A 15017-nucleotide genomic window follows, 5' to 3' on the forward strand; every position below is an offset into this window, starting at 1 on the left:
GAAGGAACCACTCCTGCAAATCAAACCATCTTTAGGGCCATTAAAGATGTTCTCTCTCTCTCTCTCTCTCTCTCTCTCTCTCTCTCTCTCTACTAATGGACAAAAAATAATTACATTCGCGTCTTTGTAAAGGATTGTTTCCATACAGGAAGACATGGATAAATGTTGTGGGCCACATACCAGGTGTCTCAATTCTAACGGCCCCAACGGCACACCTCCTGTGACAGGAAAGGGAGGGAGGGTGGGGGTTGGTGCTTTACTCAGAGCGCGAACGACGCTTTCTACCCTCCGCGTTCTCGTGGAATGATATACCTCAGTGTGAGCTCATAATGGGGCAAAGAACACAAACAATGCAGTAAATGATATACACTGGCATTGTCGCGTTTACCTTAAGTGTAAAGTAAACATGAAAGGTACGAGCACGAGCAAACAACTGGCGGTGCTTGACGCTTCTTACGAGGCCATCACAGGCTCCTTTTATTTCTCGGAGCTGACACAGGAGATGCACGATTGGAGCTCGGGAAAAAGCGGTATGGCGGCCGAAGCTTCTGAAACGGCTAGTAAGCTGGTGAGAGGGAAGCGGATAAACAACGTATTTGGCGCCGGCAATGTTGTTCGTATCGTGGGAAACATAACTCGCCCAACAAACTAGCCGACCGAGTATTTCTTTTTCTTTCTTTTTCTTCCTGTCGTTCTTTTTTTCTTTTTTTCATACACGAAGAGTAAGTACGCAGCTTCTATCACTGCGCGTGTTCTTTACACTCCCCGTTCAAGACTGTCGCAATCTTCATGAAGCCATCTTAATATACTGAAGTTGCGCACATCGTAAACTTGCACAGAGAACTGTAAATTTATACGGTCGAGCCACCCTGAAAGATATTAGCAGCAACACCGTGGCAGCGAGGCAAAGAAGGCTGTTGTAGACCAGTCCTAGGACAGTTGACCGGTACTCGGGAGTTTATGCACAGCATGAAGGCTCCATATCCGCTTCGATTTACACGACACAAAGCATGCAAGCACGGGCAGCGGGTAGATAGACAGAACCTGCAGATTTCCTTTTGTCCTTGTCTTTTTCGCGCTGTTTAACCTCAGTTCTAAGCATCAACCAACTAGCTCTCATGAAGATCTTACTCATGAGAGCGAATTTCGATAACTGCGCAGTGACACGGGCAGCACCCCTCGCGGGGATTTCACGAGAGAAGTAAAATCTAATGTCTTGGAAACTGGTTGGAAATGCCAGGTCCGCATGTTGGATACGCAGTCGAGCTTCAGAAATACACATTAGTAGAATAAAATGACTCGCATTCCAAAATAACGATCACTAGTGAACAGCTGGCGTCATTTTCGTGTAATTATCACCGCTCAGCACTGTCGGACGGCAGAGCTGGCGATATAATTTAATTGTTGACTTGCTGGGAGTCATTGGAGTACAAAATTTTGATGCTAGTGCGGCGTAATCGTAAGCGGCATGCGTTTTTCTCGAGTGCAGCAGAGGGTAACAGCCACGCCCCTTTTTGCTGCAACATACGCCCATTTGTTCACAAAAAGGTCCGCGAAAAATCACAACATCGCCGGAGCGGAAAAATTTTAACTGATTCTAAAAGTGTAGTGCCTGTACTAACTACTGGATGACCTTAAGCGGATAAGAAACGGTTAGAACATGTAGAAATCAGTGATTTAAAGCATCAATTACCGGTGATCGATTTGAATAGGCGTGTTAATGAAAGAGTTAACCTTTGATTTTTTTTTACGCGGTAGACGTTAGTGCAACCAACAACAGTTTAAAACCTAGTGCAATATCACTACGAAGAGCATGAACTTCACTATTGTGATGCTTAACGGATGCGAAGGTACAGCAAAAATTGCGAGAAAGGATGTCTACGTGCATTTTTTTTTCAACGACGTATACTCAACACCAGACCCACCACGCACTCCGAACGCGCCTTATGAGACATTCTGCTGTTGCATTTGTGAAGTGAAACCAAACAGAAAGCATCAAGCATGAAAGACATGCTAATCCAAAAATATTGCCTGCGGTCACCAATTCGCGACTATTCCCCGTGTGTCGCAGTGCCACTCGCAACACCACCCCACCCAGACTCCGCGTTGAACAAGAAGGAAAACCTGGACATTTACTTTTAATAACATGACTATAAACAGTACTCTTTACTGCTCCGCTCTTTGCCGGACCCTGTACTGGTGATAAATCGATCGCCACGAGATCCGGAATTCCCCGGGCTGTAATTTACAATCTCATCTGACGGGAAACACTGCTCCTGGCAAAACCGGGATGCAATCTGCCCGCGCCGCTCTCCCCGGCGTCTCATTCGCCGAGGGTCATTAGTTCGCCGTTATACCGGGTGATCCCCGCAGCAGATTGTTTAACGTTTGCAGGAAAACTTTTCGTGAGAGGTTACCTGACACGACTCGCTGTCGTTATCCTGTCGAAAGCTGCTCCTTTTGCTTTTGAGTCGAGTGTGATTTGGAATCGGCTGCTATTCTTGCTTCTTCTATCGTTTACCAACCCAAGTTCTGAAAATTGCGCTTTTCTTGCGGCAACATTGAACGCACACTTATCCATCCTTCGCATCATTAATCATTTATTTGTGCCATTTATTTGTGCCTGCATCGTTTATTTTCACTGCGCTATCAAGTTGTACTCTAATTAGAAGATGTCCAAGTCATCCAGGATAATTTTACAAATGCAATCAACGAGCGCGTGACGCAACATACAACTCACATTCGAAGTGGAAGAGTCAGAAATCTCGCGTGCGCTTTCACAGCTTACACAACAAATCGAAATTCGATCTTTCCCAGCTTTAGCAACGGGAAACTTCTACTGGAACGCCCACATGAAGAAATTTTCGAACACTTCGCAATTTGAATACTCGGTTGTATACATTTCTTCAAGGTGACTGCGCCCCTCCATTTCCTACTTGTATTGTGCTTCAATGTCTATAGGTGTTATTACATCGAACAGCAGCTGGAGTTGAGCGCCACCTTCCTCAGAAATTTACACGAGGAGGAATTGCATGATGCGATCGGGGAAAAAGAAGTGGGGGAGGGAGAGAGGAGTTGTACTCCTTTCACGCAGTTCTGTCTATAAGCTTGAAACTGGTATGTAGCTTTTTCGTCCTTACTGTTAAAAAAGAATACAATAACCAATGCTACATCTCTTCATCATTGTGCTCGTGTCAAAGAAAGTCCCGGAAAATTGACATTGACTTTCCCTTTCTTCATGCTTCCGAAAGCCCGTATTCGGCGTGAATTGCAGGCTGCTGCCACGTTTTCGTTGAATCCGCCTACTTTTTTTCGCACGATGCTTTACGAAAGGGGCCTTGCGCGGGACGCCCACTCGTAGCCCCCCTGCGCAGCTGTCTCCTGCAGTCTCTCTCTCTGCAAGAGAATATTTATCGTCTTTGTTGCTATGTTCTTGTGTCTTTTACAGAGAACAGCTGTCTCGGCTACCCTCGACACAGATTTAGTCTGCTGCTCCCCTTCCGCAACCCCCCCCCCTTCTCCTTCACGCCTCAAAACCTCTAACCCATCATCATCTTTACTGAAGGCGCCTCGCTTCCCTTAGCAACCACTGGAAACGGTTGTACAGCGCTTGTCACACCGTGTCATGGCGCATGCGCGCGAAATACAGAGAACGTTGCAGACCATAAAAAGAGAGTGAGTGAGTGAGTGAGTGAGTGAGTGAGTGAGTGAGTGAGTGAGTGAGTGAGTGAGTGAGTGAGTGAGTGAGTGAGTGAGTGAGTGAGTGAGTGAGTGAGTGAGTGAGTGAGTGAGTGAGTGAGTGAGTGAGTGAGTGAGTGAGTGAGTGAGTGAGTGAGTGAGTGAGTGAGTGAGTGAGTGAGTGAGTGAGTGAGTGAGTGAGTGAGTGAGTGAGTGAGTGAGTGAGTGAGTGAGTGAGTGAGTGAGTGAGTGAGTGAGTGAGTGAGTGAGTGAGTGAGTGAGTGAGTGAGTGAGTGAGTGAGTGAGTGAGTGAGTGAGTGAGTGAGTGAGTGAGTGAGTGAGTGAGTGAGTGAGTGAGTGAGTGAGTGAGTGAGTGAGTGAGTGAGGAAAGCGATCAGAAAAAAAATTATAAACAAATATTTAAGTGACAGTCCATGTGGATACAACAGCAGAGAAATGTTCAACAACAATCGCAATCGATATTGAAGTTCAACTGCTTTTTAAAGCGCCTAGTAACAAGAGCTTTATTGGCCGTGTGCATGCGTGAGTGTGCATGCTTGAGCACGCCGTGTACATGCGTGAGCACGCCGCTCCCTAGACTATAAAACGCAGGGCAGCCGCACGATATAAGCGCGATAGTATAGTTTGTTCCCACGCTCTATAGTTTCAGGATAAGCTGTTTGGCAATTCCGATAAGGAACGAAGAAGCGTTCGCGAGTGCGGCGCCAAAGTATACGTGCAACACAGTAAAGCTGTTTGGAGATTGATGCTTTGGCTCCTTGCTCTTCATCCGGTCGCAAAGTGACTGAGGGCGTATGACAATAGGCCACATCAGTTTTCTGCACTTGAACGCGTAAGCCAACTTGACGAAGGTAAGCACGTCACATAAAAAAAAATATGTCTGTTTAAAACTCGATAGCTGTTCAGTTCACATTTTCTTTTTTATTCTTGCTCTTCGCCTGCAAAAACCTTTGCACAATTTTTATGCTTACACAATTACTATTTGCCATCTTCGAAAAACTGTTTACTTTTTTAATTCCAAACTGTCGTTGACTAGCTGATGTCAACATTGATTTATAGATTTCGGGCACCGTTGCCAAAAACTGGATAGAATATCAAAACTTGAGATTTGATATTCTATGAATGCGCTCGATGCGCGCGATGCAGGCTGCCATTATCTCTTTCGCTGGAGCTTGAAGTCGGTGCTTGACAACGAGAGACTTGCAAATATCAGATGGCACTCTTTGTCCCTCGTGCTTTATATTTCAGTAAGCAAGCTTTTCATCGACGGATTTATGTCGCCGTAGTTGCGGAGTCCGTTCGACAGCACAACGGGACGTGGACTTAATTACAACAATTATGTGCTCCAAGAGAACTTGGAAAGACTCCTTCTGAGAAAACTGGAGACTGGAAGGATATTTACATAATGCATCATATGCGTTAACGCTTCTAGCTGCCAAGCAGCCTTAGGCACCTATTAGCCTAGTACAACCAGCGTAAGAAACAGTTTTAACTACAGGCACCTAATGCAATAAGGAAGCGCCGTCAATAATTGTTTTGTCGTTGGGAGAAGGAATCGAGCCATATTACGATGAAAAGGGTGAAACGAAAATTGCTTCTTACAATGCGAAACCAAAGACAGAAAGTGCAAGCGAGAATTCGGTGTATTGATGACGCGCCTTGCGACGCCATGGAGCATTCCAGCCTGCCTGTTACCGATATTCTGATATACTGCCGGTATACTAAGGACACTCGAAAGCGGGGTTCAACAGTGACCCACCAAAGCGCACATTTGTTTCATTCATTCCAGAAATCAGCGGTGTTCTGATATTTATCTGGCTCCGCAACTGAATATGCTGTTATAAAAATTCATTTTTCCTATTTATAAATTTTAGCTGAATTCAGAAGGAAGGTTGATGACGCAAACCTAAAGAAAGTTGCTACGTATGTTCGTACGTAAAACAAAATCAAATACACTTCACCTTTACACTTTACAAAAAAAACTTTATAAACAAATACCGATTGTTTCCGCAATTACTGTCCCCATAGGCGCCGTCTACGGGGTGGGGGGAGGGGAGCTTCAGGGGCCGAGACCCCCCTCCCCTCTCACACCCAAAATGTCATTACCAGAGCTTTGTCACCCACATTATTTGATGTCTCTTTTGACTTGCCTCCACCTTTTCACCTAAAATTTTATTGCGGCTAATAGCTTACTGCATCATTGCTGACGAAGACGTGCACGGCTTTTAATTCATACTTTCGCTTTATTTAATTCTGACAATAGGAAGACCAGCGCATTAAAAGCACTAGCGGCGGCTACCTCGTCCGCATTTCCTCATTTAAACATTATTTTAAATTTCCGCTGTGAACACCATGATCATACACAATATACATAAATATTCACATAATGCAGTTTATTATATTCTTGACAGAGAAGGGGGTAGCCAATTAAAAGTTATTTCTAAAGGTATGGCTAGCCTGTGCCCAGAGAATCAATATGTTGCTGCATGTTCACCTCGCTTCAATTTGATTTGCGTACTTTTCCGATCCTGAAAAAAACCTGCAGACTTCAGTGACCCCTTCGGCAGAGTTTTTCATCAACGGTGCGTGAATTGCACGTGAATGATATGTGTCTCAGTGTTGCTTCTCTTTCCAGCGAGCAATGCTAACGACTCACGAAAAAAAAGCTCTTCTAATAATTTACAACATTTATAAGGCACGAAAACATCGTCACGTACATGCAGAGGTCATAAATATATCCAGGGTGTCCCAATTACCTACCATGCAACCAGATTTAGAAAAAGAGCAATTGCGTTACTCGAAGAAAACCTGGTGCACATTGTTTCCGGTACAGTGGAGTAGCTGCCAGTAACTTTTTTCATTACTGAGATTTAGGGGTGAGGGGTGAGGGTGTTGGAGAAATATGGGAGAGGCCTTTGCCCTGCAGTGGGCGTAACCAGGCTGATGATGATGATGATGATGATGATGATGATGATGAGGGGTGAGGGCATAGCCGCGACGCCACGTCACCCTCACTCTAGGAAGCCTGTGTTATCCGCGCGTTCCTTGTCCGCGCAAGCTCTCGCCTGTGTTCAGGCTTCGCCTTGGTGATCGCTATGAAGAAATTAATGCATTAAAAAACAATAAATTCGAAAGGAATAACATTGGTGGTAGAGAGTTTCGAACCGACGATCTCACGCTCAGGAGCTCTGTGTCTTATCCACTGGGCTAACCAAGCGTCTTAACGCGAACGCTAGTCCGCGAGGGGGTTCACAACTCGATGGACCTCTCAGCGGCGTTCACTTGGACATTAATGCTTTCGCATTCGCAACTCACAAGACGTGCTCAGATCTCCTAGAATTTCTTAAGTTCTTTGAGTGTACTAAAACTATCTTCTTATGTTTTCAGATAACGGGAAGGAGCATAATGCCTCAAGAACAATGCTTATAATTTTTTGTACAACTTATGGCAAACTTGACGCGCAAAATCATGGTTATGTACAGAATAAAAGTGCTGAAAATCTGCAGGCTTCTAACTCGTCATTGCCTTCTTTTTTTTACACGTCAAGTTTAGTGGGTTATGTCAGTAAGCGGTAGGGAAGCTGTCCGTACCCTTATCGAAGTATACCATGCGTAATCATAGACTACATGCCGAAGAATGTAAACGGGAGGATGGCGTGCCATGGTAGCTTGATTGACCACCGCAGGCGCAATGCAGAAGGTGTGGGTTCGCCTCCCACCTGCAGGAAGTTGTCGTTTTCGGCCACTTTTATTTCAATGTCCCTTATTCTTTCCGCCATTTCAATACAAAAAAGATAACTTTGGGATATTACGTGCCAAAATCACGATATGATAATGAGGCTCGCCATACGTGCCAGACACGTATGGCGCACTGTGCGCATTTGAATGCGAAACACATCGAGAACATTGTACGCGTATGCCAAATGCACAACCTTCGTGTAGGCACACCACGATGTAAATTGGTCAAAGACCTTCAGAAACACTGACGACCTAAACATGTCCACCTTTGAAGATGAGCTCTTCCATCGCCTCTGACACAAAAAAGCACAAAGGGCTGTTCAGAGAGGTAGCCACTTGCATTCCATTCGTTAAGTTTCCTAATCTGGTCTCTTGCTTCTTCCTTTTAAAAACATGCAGTTAGCTAGGGCCCAGTGTCAGTTCTTGAAGTCGTATAGTGTGGCTCTGATGTGGTCAAGTGGCTCAAGTCATCCATACTTTTCTTGGCAGCTGATGTGATGATCACGCCGACACTCTTCACAGTTTGGCTTGTCAGTTTTAGTACCTCTTGACTCGTACGACCAATAACCCACTCCATAGCCAAGCGTCCCTTTCCCGCATTTGAAGAAATTGCTTTGGCTACGAAGTCTTCCAAGTAGCTGCTCAAAGGCACGCCCCTGATTGTGATGATTGCTTCTTGTGTCATCAATGTGTTACCCTTGTGCTGAGGGTGTTCTGTGTAGGTAAGTTTCTCCACAACGTAAATCTTATTATAGAAGGTCAGGTTTCTTGACACCATGGTCATGGTACACCGCGTAGGATCCACCACAGAGTGTTCGCTAGCATAGCAGGTTCGGTCGGCACCCATAATACTCTGTGCCCATGCAGGAAATCTCCACGCTGTGTTGATAAAGCGATGACTCTTGAGGACACCATTGTGCATCTGCCTGTCTACCACATCAATGCCAATCACAGCAGGGTTCATTTGATTGGGATATTTCCGCCATTCAGCCTGGGCAGCAGTCTCCCATTGATGGTTGAATGTACATTCTGGCGTCGAGATCTTCATTTCAAGCGTTTTTTTTTTTTCAATAGTTAACGTTCAATAACCTTTACAAAAGCCTTGAAATGCGAAGGTCTGCTTTAGGTGCTTCAACTTCAAGAAAGAGTGTCGTTTTTGAATGAATCGCGACTAGCTGTCAACGTAAGTCAATGAGAAAGTGGCTCCGGAACTTTTTTGATAGCTTGGCGTTCTTTATAACGTGCAACTAATGCATGGTATACGAGCGTTCTTGCATTCCGCTTCCACCGGAATGCGGCCGCCGCGGTCGTGATCGCACCCGCGACCTCGAGGTCAATGAGAGCAGCATTCCGGGCAGGTTAGTAATCCATTGCATAAATGATATTGCGCGACATAAAAACGACACGGACGTGAAAGAAGACGACACACCAAGCTTGGTGTGTCGTCTGTCGCTTGGTGTGTTGTCTTCTTTCACGTCCGTGTCGTTTTTATGTCGCGCAATATCATTTAAACCTCGAGGTCAACAGCGCAGCGCCATAGCCACAGAGATACCGAGGCGGGTAGCGATTTCCCCTGTTGTTTTCCTTGGCTTGGTTGTGTGTTTGTCCGACTATCGTGTCGACAAACAAAAACAAGGCCCTTTAAGGTGAAACGCGAAAACGCTTGTGTACTTGGACTTAGGTGCACGTTAAAGAAGCCCAGGAAGTCTAAATTAATCCGGAGTCCCCCACTACGGCATGCCTCATGATCATGTCGTAGTTCTGTGATTGTTTATTAAATGATGAGCAATGGGGAAAATAGGCCTGGTAAGGCCCGGCTATTTCAGTCATCAAAAAATAAACTCGAGCCATTAAGGAATGTCTGGCACGTAAAAATCCATTTCATTATTTCTTTCTTTATTTACTTATTTATTTATTTTAAGTCCCTCAGATCTCCTTACTTTTTTCCGTCAACTTTAGACTCCGTCATTCTAAGTTGAGTGTTTCAAGCAAATCAAGCGTGGTACTTTTCGAGTCCCCCTTTTGTTTATCCTTCCATATTCCGTTCGACTGTTTTTGTGGTTGCTTATCGTCGAAGACAAATTCTCGCGTCGTTTGCAAAACGCATTAGTAAACCTCTATGCCCTGCCTTACCACAAAACAGCGCCTTCGAAAACAATCTATTTTGGTTCTCCCCTCCGCGCCCTTCTTTTCTCTCTCTCTCTCTCTTGTCTCATGAGATGACTTCACCCGAAAAAATCGAGGGCTCTGTTCCTCGGCGCCCGAGAAATGAGGGCACCTGGCGGTGAAAGCTCCGATAATGCGAAGGCCGGGGCGGGTACAGGCACAGTCGAGCGCCGTGTTTGTAGCAGCGCTCCGCACGTTCGTTCGTTCAGTTCGAAACAGAATTGTTCCCTGCGGGCCGCCTTTTAGAGATTGCGACACGCCGTACTTTGCACTGCATCGCAATAACACTGCTGTAAGCGCGCCCCGACGGCATGCACGTTAGGGAGATGGAATCTTCGACACGTTCAAACGAAAAGTTCGCGCTTAGCAGGCCTCGTTAAGTGGTCGCCAATATTCTTTCGTGACAGTGATGTTTATTTATTTATTTATTTATTTATTTATTTATTTATTTATTTATTTATTTATTTATTTATTTATTTATTTATTTATTTATTTATTTATTTATTTATGGCGTAGTGCGTTAAAACCCGCATACGCCGCATATAAACGCTTATCGAATGTGGAAACAGAAAACACGCGCCTACTTCAAGTAATTATTGTAGTTTTTATGTGCACGTTAACCATATTGCTTTACAAACCTACGTACTGTTTGACAATGGCGTGCGACTTGCAGATAACAACCTGTGCGCCCGCGCTGGCACACCGATTTCTTAATTAAACTGCGCATTACGTTCGACGAACGATATACCTAATTTTATTTGTTTTATTTCACCGTCTTTTTTGTGCCACTATGTGTGTGTATCCATTGTTCGTCAATCCTGCACGGGTTTGCGCCATTGTGACACAAGGGGCACTGAAACCATAGGTGTAGCAAGATATATGTGGCACTACTCGGTCCCGTATACGCCTGTCATCGCCATTCTTTCCCCGACAAGCATCGTAGAGAGCATCATCATCGCCATTCTTTCCCCGACAAGCATCGTAGAGAGCATCATCATCGCTGCGTAGACGTCTCACACTATGCGCCCGCCTGGTTTGGTAGTGTCCGTTGAGCATAGCTTGTGAGCGGTGTAGCGCATAAACACAGAAACTTTCATGACATTAAAGTTGCGACCTTTGTGTTGGATAAAAATAAACATTGCACGAGGGTGCGCGCTGCATACGATGAAAGTATATATTAGCTGCATAGTAGGTTGACTTTGTATCGATAATTATGGATATTGGCTTAACTTCACAAGCTCGCACACGAACATCGCTCTGGTGGAGTGTTCCTCAACGAAAACACAAATAATTATGGCAAAAACTACTCTATAGCGCTTTTACTGGCCCTTAATTAGCGATAAATATGAGGCAGAGCTAAGGATTAAACCAGCGTACCTCGCGGTAACGGTTACCTGGCAGCTGAAAATCTATAATTTGTTATTTAACTTTGCTTTACCACGTAATGACTTCACACATTTTGTAGCCTAAATTTCTATAAAGCTCACAACTTTTATAATTCGCGATGTATGCCGTAGGGTATATCGACTAAAGGAATTTAAAATGGACTTTAAACTGACGTATGCAACCTTGTGCGCAGTGATTTAGCCAGGAGGGGGTGGACACACTGGGCACGTGCCTCGTTTCCCCCCCTCCTCCCGAAATTTCTGTGTTATTATGCAGGATGCACAGCCCCCCTCCTTCTCCCTCTGCCTCTCACCCTTCCTGATCCAGCTCAAGCGCGTGCCGCCCCTTTACCCCCCCCCCCCACCCCCGCCAAAAGAAAGAATTTCCCCTGTGATGGCGTAGTGCAACAATGACTTCGAAAATTTTTTGTTCCGTATCCAACGATTATAGCCATCTGAAACATTAGAACTGAGTTAGGCCTACCTGTTCATCTTGTGCTCTAAGCCCGAGTCTCAGGGCACAGCCACGCCAGGTGATAAGCGGCCCCTGTAGGCGCATGAGCCGGAAACTTAGGTCACGTTCTATGAGTTCACGTTGTCGATACCAAAGCCCAGGTTATAGCAGGTGTCAGGGCCGCCCCAGCACGAAGCCTCCGAAGACACGCTTCCTTCATCCGAGACACATTGCGGAGAAGCAAGCAGGGACATGCGGGCTATCGGTGCATGTGTGCCCCGTCGGAAAATGGACTTGCAGGTCTTGGAAGAGTGCTCGGTGGTCAGAAAGCAGTGAGGCTATCAGTGTGTTCAGATAAGAATTGTGAACAGCCAGTAGCTCGTTCGAGTAGTTTGATGGGCTCCAACCGCGTCACTGTGTCCAAAGCTGAGGTGTGACAACCTGTTTGGCCTGGGTGTTTGTTTCCATGTCTGCAGCGTCTTCCTAACTCTCTTCAGCCTGACAGATACTACTTTCAATAACGCTTAGTACTGTGCTGACGGACTCCAGGCCATCGGGAATTATCTGTAGTTACAGTACCAACGAATTTGTTCTTTCAGTAGCATGTGGGCGTGTGTGCTTATTTCTGGTATTACTTGCATTTACGAAGAATACCCGTTTTCTTGTGGAATAACCACTGTAAATGTGTACACCGCGCAAGGCTTACCGCTAAATGGCACCATGACGTCAGTGTCAATCTTCTGCAGCGAATTACGAGACATTTGGCGAAGTTGTAGAATAAACTGTAGGTCACGTTCCGTCAAAACGTTGGGCTGGCGCACTTAAGCTTGAACTGCCTAAAACCAGATATGCGGTAGCAAAGGCGCATGCCAATTTCTAATTAACTAGCGTGCTCTTTACTTCAGCAAAAGGTTGAGGTCAAGCAGATAGGAACGAAGGCCAAATAACAAGACGTTTCAGATTTGTGAGATTATCCTTATTCCTATTCACGCAGTGCAGTTATGATCATCATTACCGGCAATGCTAATATATGTGTTGCTTGTGAACCTAACAGATTTGGTGTTGTTACTAAAGATGTGAGATTGGCCTTGGCCGCGAGGAAGGGAATAAACCAGTGAGTTTTCTAAATTTATTTTCAAAACAGACAAAACACTTGTGTTGATGATGACGCTAAACAGTCCATTTAACAAAGTAAAAAAATAGCTGATGCTTAACTCTTGTAAACCTAGTTATCACGAGCGAAAGGTCTGTTTGGCTAGATTTTGCAAAGTCTACGTACACAGTGTTTTATTATAATTAGGCCACAGTCTTTCCCACATGCTACACACGCTGCCGAATGGGTTGTCCGTGAAGTCGCGGTGAAACCTAGCTGTCGCAGTCGAGCTTGCCGCCAGCCGAAGGGTGTGGGTCGTTTATATCCATCCAAGGAGACGAATCTTGTATCCACAGCTTGGTCTCCTTCTCCTTGTTGTTCTTCGTGTTGCTGAACGACAGCGGCGATTGCAGTAGCTTCGATCTTTGCACGCTTCCGCGTTTGGTAAGCTTCTCTATAACATGCTAATCTGGCCTCCCTTTGCTCCGGCGTTTCAGCCGGCAACATCGCCTTTGCTTGAGATTTCGTAGCCTGCCGTCTAGATATATCTACTGCATCATTGGATTCAGCTTGAGCTTAAGCGCACGCACAGACGGCCAAGCCGGCGCGCCATCCATGGTGAGACTGAGCGACCAATCCCGACCAAGCGCGGGCGAAGCAGCACATTTATAGTCCGACGTTTTCGGCGCGCGGGAGAACGTCGCTCGACGCCGGGTGCATCGGAGGGCGTTGGCCGCGGTCGGTTACGTTGGCTGCGCCAGTGCGTCGAACCACGGGTCAAACTATGGACGCTGTTGCTCTCGCCAGCGTGACGTAACGTGTGCTCGCACTCATGCTACGTCGGACCATTGGGGGCTGGATGGGATGGATGCATGGATTTTATGGGCGTCCCCTTTGAAACGGGGTGGTGGGTTGCATGCGCCACCAAGTTCTTGCTATAATAGTGCCTAATGTCCTACCTAGGTTAAAGAAGAAAATAAAAACCACTATGAATTCCCACAGCCAAATTTTCTGACCTCCTATTGTGAACTTTGTTTTTGTACGTCACCATTGTTTGTCGTTTCCCTACTTTTCTTCCACCAATCTTCCAATCGCCGCTTGCTCATCTCTACTGCGGACATCTTTACTTTCCCCCTGCTCTTGCTGAACCCAAGGGCTTCAAGGAGGCCAGTGGTGCCTAAATCGATTGCTGGGCAGATATATTTACATTCTAATAAAACATGATCCATCGTTTCCCTACATAGCTTTACCGCAGCAAGCACATGCTTCTTGTTACTTCTTATATCTCGCTTTATAGGTGCGGGTTCTAAAGCATCCTGATCTCGTTTCGAAAAGTAATGGGCGGGCAAGGACTTACGGAGTCGCCGTCTGTCGGAAGCGCCTCTGTTGCGTAGTATGAGGGATAACGTGGCGCGCTCCTCATAGGTTTGGCTTACGGCGTTCAATAAAACACCACGCGGCAGCCTTCCTGGAGATTTATGTAAGTGCTCTTAAATTGAGGGAAGTTTTTTTACTGCCAAAATAATAATCTTGGGCCAACTGAAAGCACAGAATCGTTTCCAGACGCTATATCTCTACCGAATATGTACAGTGAACATCACTGCGCGCGGTCGCCACGATGTTGTCTCCCGAAACGGCTGCTTGCGTGAAAGGTAGGCAGGCGCTGAGAGCAAACTATAATTATATATGTGAAATATGTTCTTATAGTGGGCTGTCTGTATAACTGAATGGCGCATTAAAGAATGAATCCTCAATGCAGCGATCGCATGGGTTCGCAGCGACCGCATGCATGCCTGCATGCATGTCCATGCACAATTTGTTTTGATTTCGCTGCGAGCGTGTTTACGCACCATGCGTGAGCTATAGGCCAGAAAATATGAGCATTTGATAGTACACAAATAACCATTGTTGCGTGGACGCTATCAGAACTGTTCAAAAATAATTTCGTTATAGAGACTTGGACGCCTACGGCGACTTTAATGTGCCGTCGCGACGATGCAATCTTTTTTTTTTTTCTATATTCCTGGACATGTCAATATTATTTCTCAAGTTGCGTCGCGCTGTATGTTTATCGGTCATCTCAACGTGCGATTTTCTGCTACGTTTTTTTTTTCGTAATCCACTACATTAATTCATAGCACAAACATGACCATGTGCCATTTCTTTTTTTAATGTGCTTCTTTCCGCTCCGTTTCCATTCCAGTGAAATTGCCATAATCTAGCATGAACAAGTTCATAGACCAAATAAAGCGTTATGGCATAAGCCGGGCAGCGGGGGCGGGCGAGCGTCTCAGTGCGCATTTCCTGCTAATCACCGCATATCGCAGTCCCGACGCCGTAGCAGAAATATTCCTCGCGTCTGTGCTCTTTGGCTGCAGCAAACCCGAATTCTAGCCGATGGCTGTTTGCCGGTTCTAAGTTTCGTGAGCCAAGCTTCACGCAGCTTCTTGTACTGCGGCTAATTGAGAATAAGGCTGACACCA

General features: G+C 45.7%; 1 protein-coding gene and 1 pseudogene across 3 annotated transcripts in view; both read right to left on the reverse strand.

The window, feature by feature from the left end:
- LOC135914317 (guanylate cyclase soluble subunit beta-1-like) overlaps positions 1-15017 on the reverse strand; it is a 969460-nt gene that overhangs the window by 908278 nt on the left and 46165 nt on the right. The window lies entirely within an intron of this gene.
- On the reverse strand, positions 7785-8484 carry LOC135914306 (PRELI domain containing protein 3B pseudogene; annotated as a pseudogene).

The sequence above is a fragment of the Dermacentor albipictus genome, chromosome 3 (assembly GCF_038994185.2).
Source record: "Dermacentor albipictus isolate Rhodes 1998 colony chromosome 3, USDA_Dalb.pri_finalv2, whole genome shotgun sequence".
Lineage (NCBI taxonomy): Eukaryota > Metazoa > Arthropoda > Arachnida > Ixodida > Ixodidae > Dermacentor > Dermacentor albipictus.